This window comes from Papio anubis, chromosome 8 (assembly GCF_008728515.1).
Source record: "Papio anubis isolate 15944 chromosome 8, Panubis1.0, whole genome shotgun sequence".
Classification (NCBI taxonomy): Eukaryota; Metazoa; Chordata; class Mammalia; order Primates; family Cercopithecidae; genus Papio; species Papio anubis.
The window spans coordinates 45,132,389-45,137,808 of record NC_044983.1 but is presented as its reverse complement, the minus strand read 5'-3'; the positions used below and the strand labels follow the sequence as shown (position 1 = coordinate 45,137,808).

Here is a 5,420-nt window from a genome sequence, read left to right as displayed (position 1 = left end):
ATTGGTAGGAATATGAATTGCATGATGAATCAAACAATACCAGGATTAAAGTATTAATCTCTGAGCAAGGTGGGAAATTATATTGCCAGAGGGGAAGTCTTCTCATTCTAAATTATTTGAGATTCTTGATAAGCCTGCTGTGATATGAAATCTACTGGTTGCAAATTTCAAAAGTCATGAAGTATATGTTTTAAAGAAAGCACAATTTGGCTGGGTGCAGTGGCTCACACCTATAATCCCAGCACTTTGGGAGGCCAAGACGGGTGGATCACTTGAGGTCAGGAGTTTGAGACCAGCCTGGCCAACATGGTGAAACCCCATCTCCACTAAAAATACAAAAATTAGCCAGGCGTGATGGTGTGTGACTGTAGTCCCAGGTTCTTGGGAGGCTGAGGCAGGAGAACTGGCTGGAACCTGAGTGGAGGCTGGGTAGAAAGGATGAGATGGCAATCCACTGGGTGACTTATAGGCCTGGGCAAATGAACGAACCTGTTAAAACAAAAAGAGAAAGAAAAAGAAAGAAAGAAGAAAAGAAAGAAAGAAAAGAAAGAAAGAGGAGGAAAGAAAAGAGGAGGGAGGGAAGGAAGGAAGGAAGGAAGGAAGGAAGGAAGGAAGGAAGGGAAGGAAGGAAGGAAGGAAGGAAGGGAGGGGAAAGAAAAGAAAGAAAAGAAGGAAGGAAGGAAGGAAGGAAGGAAGGAAGGAAGGAAGGAAGGAAAGAAAGAAAGAAAGAAAGAAAGAAAGAAAGAAAGAAAGAAAGAAAGAAAAGAAAGAAAGAAAGAAGGCGCGCAGGCACAATTTAATCACTTTCTCCTCCAAAAAGCAGTTCTTTTTTGTAAAATTACCAAACCTCAAACTAATTGTAAGAACGGTAATGTATTTTGCTATATATGCTCTTTTCATACTTCTAGAGGAATAGATTTTACTCTCACACGTCTCAACATTTGTATGTTCTATTCTTCGCCTCTAGCAAACGTGAATAATAGTTATGTTCTGTCACTATGCTTCAGATTTTTCATCCGGAACTGAAATACTCTCCTTCATTGAATTACGAAAGACACTTCATAGAAAAACAAATCAACAAATAAACAAAAAGCCCTGATTTACAAATGGTTTGCATTCTTGATTTGTCTGCAAAACTTTTCCTCTTTAGGAGGAGATTTGAGATTTTAACACAGTTTTCCATCTCCCATGTACCATGCATACGAAATATTTTGTAAACTTAGGGATGGGCCAGGTGAATATGCCTTAAGAAAAGCTTTTGCTCAATGGCATCAGTGTCAGTGCCCTGTATATTCATGAGCCATTGTCCTTCAGTTGGGAGAGATGGCAGTCCTGCTGTTTCAAAAAGGCAAACTCCCTCCCCCCACACACATCCTAGTCAATGTCTTCTTTTTATATAGCAATTAAAAAACATCAAGGTGTTTAAATTATTATGCTTTTCATTTTGATTCCCAGTTTACATTTCATTGCCCATACTTATTTTTCCCTAGTATTATTTCATTCCTAAGTAAATCTTCCAGGAAAGAATCGGATCGTTCAATGAGTTTTACCGTAGGCAATCAAACAGCTGCTTTATAAGCTGCTCCTTCCAAGCCTTTTGAATGTTGTCAGACATGATCAAATTCATTGTTTGTCATTTCCTGTTTACAACAAAACTAAAATATGGTTTTAAAACCTAGAGACAAACTTCCTTAAGTATAAAATGAACAGAATTAAAATATATTTTACTCTAAATAATAAAATACTTTCATAAATAAAAAATGAAAATTCAAAATTAGGCTGGATAAAAGTTTTATATACCAAAAACAGCACACTATATGGTTGAAGGATACAGACGCGAGAGCCAGGCTAGACAGTTTCAAACACTGGACACGTGTTTGAGAGCCTGAGCTCTCTGATCTTGGGCCAGTTAGAGAGCATCCCTGAGACCCAGTTTTTTCATCTGGGGAATGGAATGGAAATGATGATAGCACCCACCATTGGGTTGTTAAAATAAATCATTTAGGTAATATTTATAAATTATAAATTGTTGAATATCATTTGATCATGTACGTAAGCATGTGTTTTATGTACACTTTTATTTTACTTTTTTAAATTTCAGAACAGTGAGACTTGCACCTCAGCGGCCGGGAACGCTGATAGTTCACATGCTCAGTCCTCCTTGGCTGACTCGACACCAACGCGGCCGCAGCATGGTCGCCCCGAGGTAGGTGGTCAACTTTGGACCTGGTACAACCAAGCTGCCACACTCAGTGTTGTTAGAGATGCAAAACGAATTATTACAAACAAAGGAATTGGCATTAGTGTTCTTGAAATGAGTTGCAGGTCGTTAGATTTTACCAAGATTATTAACAATGCAGAGACTCTTGTGTGGGAATTGCTAGCTGTTCGAGACAACTACGAGGTGATTTTTGTGCAAGGAGGTGGGTCGAGCCAGTTCAGTGCTGTCCCCTTAAAGCTGATTGGCTTGAAAGTAGGAAAGAGTGCGGCCTATGTGGTGACAAGAGCTTGGTCAGCTAAGGCTGCAGAAGAAGCCAAGGAATTTGGGACTATAAATATTGTTCACTCTAAATTTGGGAATTATACAAAAATTCTAGATCCAAGCACCTGGAACCTCAACTCGGATGCCTCCTCCGTGTATTATCGCGCAAATGAGACGGTCCACGATGTGGAGTTGGACTTTATAACCGATGTCAAAGGAGCAGTACTGGTTTGTAACATGCCCTCACACTTCCTGTCCAAGCCAGGGGATGTTTCCAAGTTTGGTGTGACTTTTGCTGGTGCCTAGAAGAACGCTGGCTCTGCGGGGGTCACCGTGGTGATTGTCAGTGATGACCAACTGGGGTTTGCCCTCCGAGAGTGTCCCTCGGTCCTGGAATACAAGGTGCAGGCTGGAAATAGCTCCTTGTATAACGTGCCTCCATGTTTCAGCATCTACATCAAAGGCTTGGTCCTGGAGTGGATTAAAAACAGTGGAGGTGCTGTGGCCATAGAGAAGCTTAGCTCCATCAAATCCAAAATGATTTATGAGATTATTGATAATTCTCAAGGATTCTACGCATGTCCAGTGGAGCCCCAAAATAGAAGCAAGATGAATATTCCATTCTGCATTGGCAATGTCAAAGGAGATGATGCTTTAGAAAAAAGATTTCTCGATAAAGCTCTTGAACTCAATATGTTGTCCATGAAAGGGCATAGGTCTGTGGGAGGCATCCAGGCCTCTCTGTATAATGCTGTCAAGATTGAACATGTTCGGAAGCTGGCTGCCTTCATGAAAAATTTTTGGAGATGCATCAGCTATGAACAGATCCTAACCAGGATATACTCTGTTATTGAAAAACATACAAAGTTTAAAGTAACTTGGGGACAGCTACAAAAAGTTTACAAGCACAGTATTTTTCTCAAATGAACATGTTTATTATAGATTCTTTTTTGAAATAACAACAGCAAAACATATACAGCTCTGCAAAGCTGGTGTGAACTAATGTTCACCTTAATTCTGACTTGAATTGGAAGCATTTTCAAAAATTTTCTCTTTGCTTTTCTAACAAATTCCAGCTTATTTTGCTTTTGCTGCTACTTTTTTTACTTAGATTTCAAACTGGCCTGTGGATATAATAATGCAAGTTGCAATGAAGTATTTTTGGAATCATGGGAACACGCAGCATAGGCGGTAAATGGGGCCCTCTAGGTGCTGAATCTAGACATCTGTGGGATCTCCTGGGTTCAGCGGCTGTTGATTCAAGGTCAACATTGACCACCAGAGGAGTGGTTTAATAGAACCAGGCAAAAGGCAAACTGTAGATCGATCTTTATACTGTTATTACAAGAGAAGAGACACACTTTATATATATTTATATTAGCAAGGTCTGTTGTTAATACCATATGCTTTATATTCATATGCATTTATATTTCTAATAATACAGTTATCACTAATACATGTAGAGACTTTTGGAATTTATTAAATCCTTGACCTTGTGCATTATAGCATTCCATTAACAATACTTGCACCTGCTTCCCAGTCTTCCCCTTCCTCTTTTTAAGCTATTTTGTAAAAAAGATCTGGAAGTTATTGATTCATTTTTACCATTATTTCCATAGGTAGAAGAGAAAGTTGATTGGTTGGTTGTTTTTTAATTGTGCCATTAAACTAAACACTTCTGTTAAATTACCTTATCCTTTGTTTTCTTGACTGTTTTCTTTGTAATGTTTAATGACGAGAGTGATACTCTGCTGAAAAGTCTTTCCCCTATTGTTTATCTATTGTCACTATTTTATGTTGAATATGTGAAGAACATTAAAGTCCTAAAACATCTAAAAAACATTTCAGAACACTTTCAGATAGACAGAAATGTTGCAAGGATAGTACAAATTGTTCCCATCCACATCCAGTTTCCAGCATTACTGACATCTTTTATTACAGGGGTTCATTTGCCTCAGCTATTCAGATTGTGTTGGTTTTTACCTAATATGCTTTTTCTATTCCAGGATCTCATTCATGACACCATATTTCATTTATTTATCTTGTCTTCTTTGATATAAGGAATCATCATCAAATACCTCTTTGATGTGTCGTGACAGTTTCTCAGACTTTCCTTGTTGAAGCTGACATGACAATGATAATTCTGAGAAGTACTGGTCAGGTATTTTATCCTTCAACTGGGGTTTATCTGATGTTTTTCTCATGATTAGACCAGAGTTAGGGGTTTGGTTCACAGAAACAAAACATTTGAGGTAAAATGTCATTCTCATTATGTTATCTCAAGGGTACACACTATTGGTGTGACTTACTACTGATATATGGAGATTGGTCACCTGGCTGAGGTAGTGTTTGTCAGGTTTTTCCACTGTGAAGTGGCTTTTCCCCATCCCATCCTTTTCATACCATACCCTATAGAAGAAAGCCATTATACTTACTCTTAAGGGATGGGGGGTTATGCTCTTCCTCCTTGAAACGAAAACAAATTATTTGGACTTCTTCTGTACAGGAAATTTGTCTTCTTTCTCACATGTATTATTTATTCAGTCATTTATTTATATCAGTATATATACATGAATTTTATTTTATAGTTTGGTCACAGTACATTTTTTATTTTGGTGATTAACTTATTCCATTTTTTTTTTGCCATTTCTTGGTTGACTACTGTGGGCCTTTGACATAACCTTCATCATTTTCTTTTTTTTTTTTTTTTTCCATTTTTTAAGTACTTGCCTTTTTTTTTTTTTTTTAATTTGGGGTGAGTCTATTTCTGTTGCCCAGGCTGGAGTGCAGTGGCGTCTCAGCTCACTGCAAGCTCCGCCTCCCCTGGTTCTAGCATTCTCCTGCCTCAGCCTCCTGAGTAGCTGGGACTACAGGTGCCTGCCATCACACCCAGCTAATTTTTTCTATTTTTTTAGTAGAGAGGGGTTTCACCGTGTTA

General features: G+C 38.4%; 1 pseudogene; it reads left to right on the top strand.

Moving 5' to 3' along the window:
- The first annotated feature begins 2,114 nt into the window (after window positions 1-2,114).
- On the top strand, window positions 2,115-5,153 carry LOC101003868 (annotated as a pseudogene).
- The last annotated feature ends 267 nt before the right edge of the window (window positions 5,154-5,420 follow it).